This window comes from Grampus griseus (genome assembly GCF_964374135.1).
Source record: "Grampus griseus genome assembly, chromosome: 2".
Classification (NCBI taxonomy): Eukaryota; Metazoa; Chordata; class Mammalia; order Artiodactyla; family Delphinidae; genus Grampus; species Grampus griseus.
In genome coordinates, this window is record NC_139018.1 from 124,696,587 (window position 1) to 124,713,901 (window position 17,315).

Below are 17,315 nucleotides of genomic sequence, written 5' to 3' on the forward strand. Positions count from 1 at the left end.
ATGTAGGGGACACGGGTTCGTGCCCCGGTCTGGGAAGATCCCACATGCGGAGAGCGGCTGGGCCCCTGAGCCATGACCGCAGAGCCTGTGCGTCCGGAGCCTGTGCTCCGCAACGGGAGAGGCCACAACAGTGAAAGGCCCATGTACTGCAAAAAAAAAAAAAAAAGATAAAGGAATTATCTAATGATCCTAGTATGTATTTAGTGATTTCTCTGCAGCTGTTCCTGCTATTCTGACTGCCTAGGTTACCTGTTTCTATTAGTGTAGCCTAACTTCAAAAGGTCACTTTGTCGGTTGAGCTTTCTTTGCAAACCACAGTAAACTCTACAATACACATGTAATTTTTATAGAATATATTACTTTCAACTTTGTTCTCTACTCAGACATGTATATCTTATTTTCTTTACTTCACTGTAGGAGTTTCTAAGGCAGTTTATCTAATTTGTCTTTATGTTCCCCTTGGTGTAACATTTTGTCATAGTAGGACCGTAACAAATTTAGATTGAATTAAATTGTCTGATAACGATGTTACCAGCTTTTTCTGGTGTTTCTTATTCCTTCTTGCAGATGCTATAGTTTATTTAATTGTATGAGGAGGTTCCTTTAATAATTTTTATAGTGCACATCTCCTGTGGATGAATTCTCTCAGATTTTGTCTGGCTGAAGATATGTGTACTTACCCTTTCTTTTCTTTTCTTTTTTTTTTTTTGTGGGGCTCTCACCGTTGTGGCCTCTCCTGTTGCGGAGCACAGGCTCCAGACACGCAGGCTCAGTGACCATGGCTCACGGGCCCAGCCGCTCCACGGCATGTGGGATCTTCCCGGACCGGGGCACGAACCCATGTCCCCTGCTTCGGCAGGCAGACTCTCAACCACTGCGCCACCAGGGAAGCCCTACCCTTTATTTTCAAAGGCTGTTTATTTGTGTATAGAATTATAGGTTAACATTTTTTTCTTTCAGTACTTTAAAAATCTTGTACCATTGTTTTCTGTCCTCTGTTATTTCTTATGATGTAACAGCCATCATTTTCATTCTCTATATAACTTACCTTTATTTGTCTGCTCTTAAGATTATTTTTCTTTAATGACCACTCAGCAGTTTGCTAATGACATGTTTAGGTATAGTTTTCTTTATATTTAAGATTCTTGGGGTTTGATGAATTGCTTAGATCTGTGATTTGAAGTCTTTCATCAGGTTTTGGAAATTTCTTGACTAAAATCTCTTCAAAATTTTTTTCTTCCCCGTTTCTGGGACTCTAAATGTTTATATTTACAACTCGTTGGATGTAATTTGGCTGTCTGCTTATGCAAAACTTGCCTATACAGGCAAGGCTACATGAACTGCATAGAGTGTAATGGCTCTAGGGGAGTGAGCCACTGTATCTAAGGTGGGCTCCTGTCCCCACATCACAGTCACTCTTTCTCAGTGCCTAGGTTTATTCCCTTCATTGTACTCACCACTATCAAAATATTTGGTTTATGGATCAGTTTACTTGTTTCTTATCTGTCTGACCCACTAGGATTTAAACTGTATGAAGGGAGGAGCTTTATGTCTTGATTATGGTCTGTTCTCAGCTCCTAGAACCCTATCCAGCTTGGTAATCACCTGCTGATTATTTGTTGAATGAATAAAGATAAGTAGGAAGGCAAGGATAGGTAACAGGTAAGTATTCAAAAAAAACCCTTTAATTGCAATACTGGAAAAATGAATTGTAAAAGTAGATTTACTTTTACAAAGGAAAGTGAAATAAATTCAAAATAGTTCAGTGAAAAATGTTTTGTACTATTTAGGCTTAATCAATTGTAATAGAATCATAGAATTTCACTGCTGGCTTTTGACAGCTTTAGACACTTCATATTAGTGGAATCATGTAGTATTTGTCCTTTTGTGACTGGCTTATTTCATTTAACATAATGTCATTAAGGTTCATCCATATTGTAGTATATAACAGAATTTCCTTCTTTTCTAAGACTGAGTAATATTCCATTGTATGTGTATAGCACATTTTCTTTATTCACTCTTGATGAATATAGAAAGATCTAATGCACATCTAATGTCCATAAGTTGATGGACATTTAGGTAACTTCCACCTCTTGGCTAGTGTGTTTTACAGACGTTTTTTAAAGTTTAATGTAATCCCATTTGTCTATCTTTGCCATTGTTGCTATCACATCCAAGAAATTATTGCCAAATCCAATGTCATGAAACTTTCCCCACATAGTTTTAAGACTAGGTGTCTTAAAGTTTTGTCTTACATTAAGATCTTTGATACATTTTGAGTCGATTTCTCTAAATGGGGTTAGGTAAGAGTCTAGTTTCATTCTTTTGCATGTAGATATCCATTTTTCCCAACATTATTTGTTGAAGAGACTGTCCTTCCCCAATGGAATGATAATGATGTAGTCTTGGCACTGTTGTAAAAAATCATTTGACCATGTACATAGGGGTTTATTTCTGGGTTCTTTATTCTGTTCCTTTGGTTTGTATATCTGTCTTTATGCTTGTACTATGCTGTCTTGGTTACTGTTGCTTTGAAGTTGTTTCAAAGTTGAGAAGTGTGAGACTGGTAACTCTATTCTTTTTATTAGAAGATATTTTTCCTCCTCAGGGTTGCTTCAGATGCCATGTCAACTCCAGGATGGGTTTTTCTGTTTCTACCAAAAATGCCCTTGGTATTTTGATAGGGATTGCATTGAATCTGTAGACCACTTTGGGTAGTATTGACAACTTAAAAATATTAGGTCTTCCCCTCCATGAACCCAAGATGTCTTGTCATTTATTGGTGTCTTCTTTAATTTCAATCAGCAACGTTATGTAGTTTTCAGTGTACAAGTCCTTTGCCTCCTTAGATAAACTTATTTCTAAGTATTTTATTTTTTCTGATTCTATTGTAAATGGAACTTTTCCTTTAATTTCTTTTACAGATTGTTCATTGTTAATGTATAGAAACACAATGAATTTTCATGACTCTATATCCCAAAACTTTGATGAATTTTTTTATTAATGATAACACCGCGTGTGTGTGTGTAGAATCTTTAGAGTTCTCTACTTATAAGATAATGTTTCTGTAAATTATACTTTTCTTCTATAAATCCATAATTTGCAATTTAGATGCCTTTTATTTCTTTTCAGGTAAGCTATGGGCTCTTCTTTTATGGCCTTTATTATGGTGAGGTAGTTTCCCTCTGTTGCTAGTTTGTTGAATGTTTTTCATTATGACGGTGTTAAATTCTGTCAAATGTTTTTTTCGAATCAGTTGAGATAATCATGTGGTTTTTTTTCTTAATTCTGTTACTGTTGTGTATTATATTAATTGATTTTAATGTGTAGAACCATCTTGCATTCCAAGCGTAAATCCTACTTGGTCATGATGTATAGTACTTTCAATTTGCTGTTGAATTCTGTTTGCTAATATTTTGTTGAAGATTTTTCATTAGAATTCATCAGAGATGTTATTGGTCTGTACTTTTCTTTTTGTGTCTTTGTCTGGTGTTAGTACAAGAATAGTGATGCTGACCTCACAGAATGAGTTTGGAAGTGTTTCTTCCTCTTTGATTTTCGGAAGAGTTAGGGGAGGATTGTTGTTAATTCTTCTTTTGGTAGAAATCATCAGTGAAGCTGTCTGGTCCTGGGCTCTTCTGTGTTAGGTTTTTATTACTAATGTGGTCTCCTTACTAGTTAATTGTTCAGATTTTTATTTCTTCATGCTTCAGTCTTATTAAGTTGTATGTTTCTATGAAGTTATCCACTTATTCTAGGTTATCCAATTTGTTGGCATATAATTGTTCTTATTAGTCTGTTATCCTTTTTATTTTTGTGACATCAGTTTTAATGTCCCCCTTTCATTTACAATTTTAGTTATATGAGTCTTCTCTCTTTTTCTCTGAGTTAGTCTAGCTCAGGGTTTATCAATTTTGTTGAAATTTTTGAAGAATCAATTCTTGGTTTTGTTGATTTTTTTCTACTGTTTTTCTGTTTTCTATTATGTTTATTCCTGACATAATCATTATTATTTCCTTCCTTTTGCCAACTTTAGGTTTAGGTTGTCCTTTTTCTAGTTCCTTGAGATGTAAAGTTAGGTTGTTGATTTAAGATCTTTCTTTTTTTTAATGTGTTTATTTGGTATCAACTTCCTCCTTCGTATGACTTTCACTGTGTCTCATAAGTTTTAGTATGTTGTGTTTTTGTTTTCTTTTTTTCCAGATATTTTAAAATTCCCTTGTGATTTCTTCTTTGATCCATTGGTTTAAGAATGAGTTAATTTCAACATATTTGTGCATTTTCCTGTTTTCCTTCTCATATTTATTTCTAGTGTCATTCCATTGTTGTCAGGTAAGATACTTTGTATGTATGATTTCAATCTGTGCAAATTTGTTAAGATTTTTTTAATGATAAAATATGCAGCCTATCTTGAGGAATGTTCTATGGCATTTGATAAGAATGTGTATTCTGCTGTTGTGTTGGAGCTTTACTTTTTATGTCTATTAGGTGCAGTTGGTCTGTAGTGTTTCCACATCCTCTGGCACCTTATTGATCTATCTCATTGTTATGTCTATAACTGAAAGGGGGTATTGACTTCTGTTAATGTGTTGCTATCTGTTTTTTCCTTCAGTACTGTCATTTTTTGCTACATGTGTTTGGGAGCTCTAATGTTAGGAGCATATATATATATATATATATATATATTTTTAATATTTATTTTGTTGCTTTGGGTCTTAGTTGCAGCACGCAGGATCTTTCATTGCGGCACACAGGCTGTTCGTTGTGGTATGTGGGCTTCTGTCTAGTTGTGGCATGCGGTCTTCAGAGCACATGGGCTCAGTAGTTGTGGCGTGTAGGCTCTCTAGTTGTGGCACGCGGGCTCTAGAGCACATGGGCTTAGTTGCCCCACAGCATGTGGGATCTTAGTTCCCTGACCAGGGATCAAACTTCCTTCCCCTGCCTTGGAAGGTGGATTCTTAACCACTAGACCACCAGGGAAGTACCAGGAGCATATATAATTGTTATATTATCCTGGTGAATTGGCCTTTTTATCATTACATAATGACCTTCTTTGTCTCTTGTGACAGTATTTGTCTTAAAGTCTCTTTTGTCTGATAAGTCGCCACTCCTGCTCTTTTTAGGTTCCCACGTGCATAAAATGTCCTCTTCTATCTTTTCACTTTTAGCTTGTGTGTGTCGATCTAAGTTGAGTTTCTTATAGATAGCATATAGTTTGGACCTTCTGTTTTTATCCATTGAGCCAATCTATGTTTTTTAATTGGAGCATTTAATTCGTTTTCATTTAAAGTAATTATTGATAAGGAAAGACTTACTATTTTCATTTTATTAATTGTTTTCTGTCTTGCAACCATTTTTATCCCTCTTCTCTTGTTGCATTCTTTTATTTTCATTTAAAAAAATATTTATTTATTTTTGGTTGTGTTGGGTCTTTGTTACTGTGCACGCGTGTGGGCTTTTCTCTAGTTGCGTCGAGCAGGAACTACTCTTCATTGCAGTGCACGGGCTTCTCATTGTGGTGGCTTCTCTTATTGCGCAGCATGGGCTCTAGGCATGTGGGCTTCACTAGTTGTGGCACGTGGGCTCAATAGTTGTGGCTTGCAGGCTCTAGAGCACAGGCTCAGTAGCTGTGGCACACCGGCTTAGTTGCTCCACAGCATGTGGGAGCTTCCCAAACCAGGGTGAACCTGTGTCCCCTGCATTGGCAGGCAGATTCTTAACCACTGCGCCTCCAGGGAAGTCCCCATTTTTCTTTTGTAGTGACATATTTTGATTCCCTTCTCATTCACCTTTGTTTATATTCTATCAGATATTTTCTTTGTGGTTATCAATGCAAGTATTTTAAACATTTCAAAGTTACAGCAGTCTGATACCAAAACAAGACAAAGATGTCACAAATAAAGAAAACTATAGGCCAGTATCATTGATGAACATAGATGCAAAAATCCTCAACAAATACTAGAAAACAGAATCCAACAGCACATTAAAAGGATCATACACCATGATCAAGTGGGGTTTATCCCAGGAATGCAATGATTCTTCAGTATATGCAGGTCAATCAATGTGATACACCGTATTAACAAATTGAAGGATAAAAGCCATATGATAATCTCAATAGATGAAAAAATAGCTTTTGACAGAATTCAACCCCGATTTATGATAGAAACTCTCCAGAAAATGGGCATAGAAGGAATCTACTTAAACTTAATAAAAGCCGTATATGACAAACCCACAACCAACATCATTCTCAATGTTGAAAAACTGAAAGCATTTCCTCTAAGATCAGGAAAAAGACAGGGGTGCCCAGCCTCACCACTGTAATTCAACATAGTTCTGGAAGTTTAACCACGGCAATTAGAGAAGAAAAATAAATAAAAGGAATCCAGATTGGAAAAGAAGAAGTAAAACTGTCAGTTTGCAGATGACATGATACGATACATAGAAAATCCTAAAGATGCCACCGGAAGACTACTAGACCTAATCAGTGAATTTGGTAAAGTAGTAGGGTACAAAACTAATGCACAGAAATCTCTTGCATTTCTATACACTAACAATGAAAAATCAGAAATTAAGGAAACACTCCCATTTATCATTGCAAGGAAAGGAATAAAATACCTAGGAATAAACCTACCTAAGGAGGCAAAAGACCTGTACGCAGAAAATTATAAGACACTGATGAAAGAAATTAAAGATGATACAAACAGATGGAGAGGTATATCACATTCTTGGATTGGAAGAATCAATATTGTGAAAATGACTATACTACCCAATGCGATCTACAGATACAGTGCAATCCCTATCAAATTACCAATGGCATTTTTCACAGAATTAGAACAAAAAATTTTACAATTTGTGTGGAAACACAAAAGACACCGAATAGCCAAGGCAATCTTGGGAAAGAAAAATGGAGATGGAGAAATCAGGCTCCCTGACTTCAAACTATACTAAAAAGCTACAGTAATCAAGACAGTATGGTATTGGCACAAAAACAGAAATATAGGTCAGTGGAACAGGATAGAAAGCCCAGAGATAAACCAATGCACATATGGTCTTTGATAAAGGAGGCAAGAATATACAGTGGAGAAAAACAGCCTCTTCAATAAGTGGTGCGGGGAAGACTGGACAGCTATATGCAAAAGAATGAAATTAGAACACTTCCTAACACCACACACAAAAATAAACTCAGAATGGATTAAAGACCTAAATATAAGGCCAGACACTATAAAACTCTCCGAGGAGAATGTAGGCAGAACACTCTATGACGTAAATCACAGCAAGATACTTTTTGACCCACCTCCTAGAGAAATGGAAATAAAAATGAACATATAGGACCTAATGAAATAGCTTTTGCACAGCAAAGGAAACCATTAAACAAGACAAAAAGACAGCCCTCAGAATGGGAGAAAATATTTGCAAATTAAGCAACAGACAAAGGATTAATCTCCAAAATATACAAGCAGCTCATGCAGCTCAGTATCAAAAAAACAAACAACCCAATCAAAAAATGGGTGGAAGACCTAGATAGACATTTCTCCAAAGAAGATATACAGATTGCCAACAAACACATGAAAGGATGCTCAATATCACTAATCATTAGAGAAATGAAAATGAAAACCACAATGAGGTATCACCTCACAGCGGTCAGAATGGCCACAATCAAAAATTCTAGAAACAATAAGTTCTGGAGAGAGTGCAGAGAAAAGGGAACCCTCCTGCACTGTTGGTGGGAATGTAAATTGATACAGCCTCTATGGAGAACAGTATGGGGGTTTCCTAAAAAAACTAAAAATAGAACTACCATATGACCCAGCAATCCCACTACTGGGCACATACCCTGAGAAAACCATAATTGAAAAAGATACATGTACCCCAGTGTTCACTGTAGCACTATGTACAGTAGCCAGGACTTGGAAGCAACCTAATGTCCATTGATAGCTGAATGGATAAAGAGGATGTGGCACATATATACAGTGAAATATTACTCAGCCATAAAAAGGAATGAAATGGATTTATTTGTAATGAGGTGGATAGACCTAGAGTCTGTCATACAGAGTGAAGTAAGTCAGAAAGAGAAAAACAAATACCATATGCTGACACACATATGTGGAATCTAAAAAAATGGTATGATGAATCTAGTCGCATGGCAGGAATAAAGATGAAGACATAGAGAACCAACTTGAGGACACGGGGGAGAAAGGGAAGCTGGGATGAAGTGAGCGAGTATGTTTGACATATATACACTACCAAATGTAAAATGGATGGCTAGTGGGAGCTGCTGCATAGCACAGGGAGATCAGCTTGATGCTTTGTGAAGAATGGGGGAGGGATAGGGAGGGTGGGAGGGAGGCTCAAGAGGGAGGGGGTATGAGGATATATGTATACGTAAAGCTGATTCACTTTGTTGTACAGCAAAAACTAACACAACATTGTAAAGCAATTATACTCCAATAAAAATACTAAAAAAATGAAGTTACAGCAATCTATGATAAACTGATATGTTAACTTCCATTGCATATAAAACTCCACTTCTTTACATCTCTTTACCCCTTGTAAAATTTATGCTATTGATGACACAAATTATTCCTTTTTATATTGTGTATCCATTAACATAGATTTAAAATAACTTTTTATGCTTTTGATTTTTAAAAAATTTTGTACCATAATTAAACATTTTATGTACATACATTACGATTCTATAGGATTCTATATTTGTTTATATATTTTTACCTGGGAGTTTTACATTTTTTAAAGCATTTTTAAAATTAATTAATTTTTAATTTTTGACTGCATTGGGTTTTCGTTGCTGCACAGAATTTTCTCTGGTTGTGGTGAGCTGGTGCTACTCTTCTTTGCAGTGCGCAGGCTTCTCATTGTGGTGGCTTCTCTTGTTGCGGAACACAGGCTCTAGGCACACAGGCTTCAGTAGTTGTGGCATATGGGCTCAGCAGTTGTGGCTCGCGGGCTCTAGAGCACAGGCTCAGTAGTTGTGGCACACAAGCTTAGTTGCTCTACGGTATGTGGGATCTTCCCAGCCCAGGGCTCGAACCCGTGTCCCCTGCATTGGCAGGTGGATTTTTAACCACTGCGCCAATAGGGAAGTTCCGAGTTTTACATTTTTGTATGGTTTTGTGTTGCTGCTTATTGTTGTTCACTTCAATTTGAAGGATTTACTTCAGCATTTCTTGTAGGACAGGTCTAGTGTTGATGAACTCCCTCATCTTTTATTCAGCTGAGAAAGTCTTAATTTCTCCTTTATTTTCAAAGGACAGTTTTGCTGGATACAGTATTCTTCGCTGGCACTTTGCGTATATCATTTTATTTTTGTCTAGCCTTCAAAGTTTCTGCTGAGAGATCCAATGATGAACTAATAGGAGCTCCCTTATATGTGATGAATCACATTTCTTTTTTGTTTTCAAGATCCTTTATTTGTCTTTGATTTTCCACAACCTGATTATGATGTACTTCTGTGTAGATATCTTTAGATTTATCCTACTTGTAATTTTTTGTACTTCCTGAATTTGTATCTCCATTTCTCTTCTCCAGATTGGACATTTGGGACCATTATTTCTTCAAATAGGCTTGCTGCCCTTTTCTCTCTTAGTTTGCTTCTGGAACTCCCATACGCATATGTTGTTCTTCTTGATGAACCTTATTCCATAGGTCCCTTAAGCTGTCTTTACTTTTCTTCATTCTTTTTTCTTTTAGCTCTTCTATCTTAGTAATTTCGAGAGTCCTACCTTTGAGTTCACTGATTCTTTCTTCTGCTCAGTCAAGTCCGATGCTGAGTCCCTCTAGTTAATTTTTCAATTCAGTTATTGTATTCTTCAGCTCCAGAATTTCTGTTTGGTTCTTCTTTATAATTTCTATCTCTCTCATTTTGATATTCTGCTCATGCATTGTTTTCTTGATTTCATTTAGTTGTCCATATGTGCTCTCTTTTCATTTATTGAGCATCCTTATGATGGTTATTTTGAATTCTTTGTCTGGTAATTCATATATTTCTGTTTTATCTCCCAGAGGTTTAATGTGCTCCTTTGATTGGACCATGTTTCTCTGTTTCTTTGTATGCCTTGTTACCTTCTGTGGGATTTAGGCATTTAAAGAAATCAGCCACTTCTCCCAGTCTTTGCGATCTGGTTTTGTATATGAAGGACTTTCAGCTGTCTTCTGACTAGAAAGGCTGGTGATCTCTCAAGCCTTGTCTGGGAATGCATCCTCCCTGGGCTTTTGTGTGTAATCTAATTGAAGAGGTTTGCCAGTTTCTACCCAGGATCTCCCCTTAGGGTCTGCTGTACTGCAGACTCTGCTGACAGGCCAAACCTATTGATGGCTTTTGTTCTCAGTAGTCCCCAACTTCGTGTCCCCTTCTTGTCAGTGCTTAAATTCAGGCAAGACAGAAACCAGTCTCTTGGGCATTCCTTCCAAAAATCAGAGCATTGGACGTATGTTCCACTTTTCCTTTCCTTATATGAGCTTTGGAGCATCTACCCACTGGAGCTCTGAAGAATCTGTGGTTCTAAACTTTAACCCCAGTGCTCTTTTCATTCTTCTGAGAATGTGAATTCTCAAGCTGTCTACTTTAGTAAAACATTTTATTTGAGTGTATACAAACGTGGAATCTCACCATTTACCTTTTTCCATATTATTATGGAAAAGTAATATTCCATATTACTTTTCCATATTACTGTCAGGTCTGACCCAGGTCTGAGGTGATGGCAGTTTTATCTTGATCTTTGTAAACTCTTCTTGGCCCACTTGAGATCATATGCCTAAAGGATGATTGAAGAGAAGTGATAACTTTAGAGTTGAATCCATAGTTCTGGGACTTGTGGAGATGGAATTAGCTCTAACACTATAATCAAAAGTCAGAACTGGGGCTTCCCTGGTGGCGCAGTGGTTGAGAGTCCGCCTGCTGATGCAGGGGACACGGGTTCGTGCCCCGGTCTGGGAAGTTCCCACATGCCATGGAGCGGCTGTGCCCGTGAGCCATGGCTGCTGAGCCTGCGCATCCGGAGCCTGTGCTCCGCAATGGGAGAGGCCACAGCAGTGAGAGGCCAGCGTACCGCAAGAAAAAAAAAAGTCAGAACTGACCATATAGGAACCCTAAATCTGAAATGGGACCCATAACAATGACTTCATCATCTAAATGATCTAGCACTAAACTATGTCAAACATTTTTGCATGGACCTAGGATCTTGGCAGAACTGTAATATTAACTAAGTTTGCCCATTCTATGTATCTCTTACCCAAATCTCTTTAACCACCCACCCCACTAACCTAATATTCTCCAAGCTAGAGAAAAACTTTTGAAAACACATCTCCATTGAGATCATATAGAGGAAGTTAATATAAGCCTCAGAGACAGAGTATTTTCACTTTAAGAAGAGGCTGGAAAGATTATTTGTGGTGGTGATGGTGGTGGTGGTGGTAAACTCCCCCTGAAGTCATTGTTCCCCAGAATCCCTTTAAACTTCATTGCCAAAGTTAAGTCTCTGGGAGGTTGAGGGTGGAACTCTGGGGGTTTGCTTCTGTGAGGCTGCAGAATCCTAGATAAGTCACCTCCTCAATCGTGTTTTAACTTCCTGTCCTTAAATGGAAATGAAAATGGTATTACATACTGATAAAATGCAACATGCTTATTACAATGCTATTTAATATACATTAACAGTACTTTTGTCTGTGGGCAATAGCAGAAGGATGGGTAAAAGTACTTAGATGGAAGTTGGTGATGGAATAGGGCAGTTGGTCTACCTCATGCATCACCTTGCCCAGGGGCACTCTTAGTTCAGGTAAACTAAGGGAGCAATAAGCTGGAGAGGCCAACAGCAGAGGAGCCCTCACTCCCTTTCCTCAAACGTAGGGAAGATTGGAAGGGAGGCTCCCAGTTATGGGAAGAGCCCTTCTATTTTACCCTCATGGGCATGAGAGTTGGTATTATTTACTTCTCTTTTTTCTATTCATTTGTTGCTATGTAAATGTTTCTATCAGTATATTTAAACTTTTCATGAAAAAATAAAACTTTAAGTGACCAGGGTGACTTTTAGGCATAAATATTATTCGAAAGAATGACAAATGCAAGATTTTGGCATTCTTTTCTGTGTCTAATTCTAGGGGCCTCAGAAGCCATAGCAAAAAACGTTACTGAGTACCTACTATTTACTTCACAACAGTCCAAATAACCCCTCTCAGCCCCCATCGTGAATTAAGTTCTGTTATGAGCTCATCTTAGACGTAGGGGGACTAAGGCACAGAGATGTTAAAAAACTTTTCAATATTACAGAACTGGTGAGGACAGAGCCACTTTTTGTGGCCCAGCAGCCAGGCGACATGCTCCCTTTGCTGTTGCCCACGTAGCACATCTACTCAGCATTCTTTGGGGTCTCCGTTCCTCATTCCTACTGCTGCCAGTCTGGGGTAGCTTGTTAGGACTTCCTTCTGTGGGCAACTACAGTCACTCCACTCCACAGTTCTGTCCCTGTCAACACTTACCAGCTCTATATTCCATTTATTCTAATCTGTGTGTCTGTCATTGTCTATTTCTTGCTTACTTATGAGTAAATAGAAATGGTTTCATTTGTTCTCCTAATGTCACCTTCAGTTTTTTCTTCTCTCAGGGAGTTAGTATAATTTCTGTTGTAGCAGATGCCTATTTTCAGGAGTACCCTTGTCTTCGACAATCTCTTATCAGCTCTTTGCCTATTTGACCACTTGAGTCAGCCTGTAGTCACCATCAGGTTCCAGGGAACCTTAAAAAATTATTCCTCCTGTTGCAGTATTTAATCTCGTGTGAAAATTTAACATGTAAAGTCCAAGTAACTATAATAACTCAAAACCATAATTTTCTACATATAGAGTACATGATACAATATATAGAAAACCTTAAAGTCTCCACACAAGAACTACTGGATCTGATAAGTGAATTCAGCAAGGTAGCAGGATACAAGATTAACATACAGAAACCTGTTGCATTTCTTTTACAACAAAATATCAGAAAGAGAAAGTAAAAAAATAATTCTGTTTAAAATTGCATCAAAAAAGATAAAATACATAGAATAAACCTAATCAAGGAGGTGAAAGACCTATACACTCTAAACTATGAAACATTAATAAAGGAAATCAAAGATGATTCAAGGAAATGGAAAGATATCCCATGCTCTTGGATTAGAAGAACTAATATTGTTAAAATGACCATACTGCACAAAGCAATCTACAGATTTAGTGCAATCCTTATCAAATTATCTATGACATTTTTCACAGAACTAGAACAAATAAAATCCTAAAATTTATATGGAGGGGGCTTCCCTGGTGGTGTAGTGGTTGAGAATCTGCCTGCCAATGCAGGGAACATGGGTTCGAGTGCTGGTCTGGGAAGATCCCACATGCCGCAGAGCAACTAAGCCCGTGTGCCACAGCTACTGAGCCTGCACGTCTGGAGCCTGTGCTCCACAACAAGAGAAGGCCATGATAGTGAGAGGCCTGCGCACCGTGATGAAGAGTGGCCCCTGCTCGCCGCAACTAGAGAAAGCCCTTGCACAGAAACGAAGACCCAACACAGCCAAAAATAAATTTATATTTAAAAAATTATATGGAGCCACAAAAGACCCAGAATTGCCAAAGCAATTCTGAAGAGAAAGAACAATGCTGGTGGCATAACCCTCCCAGACTTCAGACTATACTACAAAGCTACAGTAATCAAAACAATGTGGTATTGTCACAAAAACAGACATATGGATCAATGGAATCGAACAGAGAGCTCAGAAATAAACCCACACACCTTGGTCAATTAATCTTCAACAAAGGAGGCAAGAATATACAATGGAGAAAAGACAGTCTCTTCGGCAAGTGGTGTTGGGAAAGCTGGACACATGTAAATCAATGAAGTTAGAACACACTCTCACACCATACACAAAAATAAACTCAAAATGGTTTAAAGGCTTAAGTGTAAGACATAACACCACAAAACATTCTCTGACATGAATCAAACCAATGTTTTCTTTGGTCAGTCTCTCAAAGCAAAAGAAGTAAAAGCAAAAATAAACAAAGAGGACCTAATCAAACTTATAAGAAATGTTTTTAGTACCTGTTTTATTCAGGGTTGGCATTTTAGACATGTGCTAGGAAGTACCCCTTTATGACACCCAAATGGGGCCCCTTACCATGTAACTTGTTGGGCATTTTGGAAATAAAAATTGGGCTTTTTTTCACAAGAGGGGCTGAAGTTTAAAAGGAATGTTGTACTATGTTAAATGTGGTTTTGAATGTCTAGCCCCAAAGATATTGACATCAAGAATTTTTTCCATTAAAATATAATTTATTTACTTTTTACCATGAGGGGGTTTCTGTATATATTTAAATTTTTCTGTATATTATGATGTTTTGATATCTTAAAAACCCTTCCCGATTGGGCAGAAACTGCCTCTTCTAGGGTTAGCCAATTCTTAGAGATGGCAAGGAGCCCAGCCTGGAGCAAGCCTTTGAACATACAGACTATTCAATCCAAAGTCATATCTCCTCTATACAGCCCTTACACCCCAGCAGGCAATACTCTTCTGTTTTAATCATCCCAGGGCCTGGTACCAGGCCACTGGAGACCACCTGTATAGCTGAAAGCCCACAGGAATTATTCAAGCTAGCCAAACTAGCCAACCAGAGCGGTTTACCCTTCCCTGCTCTGCCTTTCCTTCAGAGACCCCAATTCAGATCATGGCCTAAGCACCCCCTCCCTTGCCCTGTCTTCTGCCTCCTGACCACCCTTATGTCTTTCCCATGTAGTTGGGCAAAGCGTGCCATACCTCCTGTCTTTAGGACCTGTGAATAAATCAATTTTGTTTTCCTGAGCCTCTCCTCTTGTGGCTGCACCTGACTGACCATCACATAAACAAATACAAAAAGGCTGAGTAATATTCCATATGTATATACTATGTTTGGTTTACCCATTTATCCCACCATGTGCACTTGGCTTGCTTCCTCCTTTTGGCTGTTGTGAATGATGCTGCTGTGAACATGTGTGCACAAATGTATGTTTGAGTCCCTGATTTTAATTCTTTTGGGTATATAACCAGAAGTGGAATTGCTGGGTTATAGGGTAGTTCTATTTTTTGTTTTTTTGAGGAACCACCATACTGTTTTCCATATTGCCTGCATTATTTTACATTCCCACCAGCAGTGTACAAGGTTTTCATTTTCTCCATGTCATTGCCAACACTTGTTTTTTTTTCCTGTTTTTTTTTAATAGTAACCGTCATAATGGATGTGAAGTGGTTTTGATTTGCATTCCCCTAATGACTAATAATGTTAAATGTCGTTTCATGTACTTATTGGTCATTTGTATGTCTCTTTAGAGAAATGTCTAAGTCCTTTACCCATTTTTAAATCAGGTTGTTTTGCTTATCTGTTGTTGAGTTGTGGGAGTTCTTTTTATTTTTTGGATATTAACCACTTATCAGACATATGATTTACCGATGTTTTCTCCCATAATGTGGGTTGCCTTTCCACTGTGTTAACTGTGTCCTTTGATGCACAGAAGTTTTTAATTTTGATGTAGTCCAGTTTATTTACTTTTTTCTTTTATTGCCTGTGCTTTTGGTGTCATATACGAGAAATCATTTCCAAACCCAGTGTCATGAAGCTTTTCTCCTATGTTTTCTTCTAAGAGTTTTGTAGTTTCAAATCTTACCTTTAGGCTTCTGATCCATTTTGAGTTAATTTTTGTATATTGTGTAAGGATTCAACTTCAGTTTTTTGCTTGTGGGTATCCAGTTTACATAACGCCATTTGTTGAAAATACTTTTTCCCCATTGAATGGTCCTGGCATCCTTATTGAAGATCATTTGTCTGGGCTTAATCTGTAATCTTTGAACTGTAAACCTTGAGTCTCCTGTGGCCAGTCTCCTTCCTGGGTACCACTGTCAGAGCCACTTTCCTAAAGGCTCTTTTTACTTTAGCATGGTGCTGCTTAAATGAGAATTTACTTAAAACAGTTTATTTCCCCCAAGTTTTGTGTGTGTGTGTGTGTGTGTGTGTGTGTGTGTGTGTTTGTGTTTTCCAAACTCTTCTCTTAAAACCTTTATTATACTATTGCACTTAATACTCATTTGACACTTCCCACTTCAAGCTTTTAAGGCTTTACATCTGTAGGTCCTTTTTATTTAATGAGATTAAAAACCCTGGAAGCCTAAAGTCTAATAAATACCATGAAACAACCAGAAAAATCTCTTGCAAAAAGCAGGTCCTCAACTGATTGACTTAACACAGCCTTTGTATAACATTACCAAGGTTATGCAGCACAGCGTTTGGAGACAGAACACTTGCTGTGTTCTTCAATTAAGTTGAAGAAAGATGCTACTTACTGTTCAGAGTAGTTAGCAAAGCTCAGCCTAAAATGAAGAATAGTCCTTTTATGAAATTTAAGCACTAGATACATAGTACTTAGAATTGTATTGCGGTGTTTTCCAAAATGCCAACAGCTCTTTGAAGCTAACGTGGCTTGGTTGCGCTGACAGATGTCAGAGTAGTTGGCTCCAGTTCATTGTCATTATTTTCATTTTCTTGGAGGTCCGGACAACATGGCTCAGGCTGCAGACTGCTGGTTACATAATTGAACAACAGACTGTGAGCTTACAGGTGCCACTCATAGTTCCAGAAATAGAGTGCAGAAGTCCATTTGTGAATGATTAGTTAGCAAAACTGGTGGAAGCTCGAAATAATTGCAGATGCGAACACCCTTGTTTCCATAGAAACACTCTGTGTTTACGTGCAAAGGTTCAGGAGTCTTGTTCATGTTCCCCTGGGGCAGAAATATTCTGAAATTGGTGTTCTTCTCCCCTTTATCAGTTGCTGAGTGCTGGGGAAAGAGAGACGCCTCCTTTTCACTGGCACGGATCCCTGACTCAGAGGTGGCTGTCTCAGGAATCTCATTACTGGTCTCCCAAGTTCCATTTCTGCCAAGGAAAGGGAAAATGATTTTCTTTAAGGTTAAATGAGCAAATTTTACCTCTGATGCACGATGTTAGATATTACAGTTTCTTGTTATATGAATTTTACTCCCTTATAGTTGGAACGGTAATTTCTTGACTTACTAAAGTGTTATTTTTTTTTTTAAAGAAGATGTTGGGGGTAGGAGTTTATTAATTAATTTATTTTATTTTTGCTGTGTTGCAACTTCGTTTCTGTGCGAGGGCTTTCTCTAGTTGTGGCAAGCGAGGGCCATTCTTCATCGTGGTGGGCGGGCCTCTCACTATCGCGGCCTCTCTTGTTGCGGAGCACAGGCTCCAGACGCACAGGCTCAGTAGTTGTGGCTCATGGGCCTAGTTGCT

General features: G+C 38.0%; 1 protein-coding gene across 2 annotated transcripts in view; it reads left to right on the forward strand.

Annotated features, from left to right (window-relative positions):
• Positions 1-17,315, forward strand: part of GABRG3 (gamma-aminobutyric acid type A receptor subunit gamma3) — a gene marked incomplete at both ends in the record, with an annotated part of 633,338 nt that overhangs the window by 59,865 nt on the left and 556,158 nt on the right. The gene's annotated exons all lie outside the window — the stretch shown is intronic.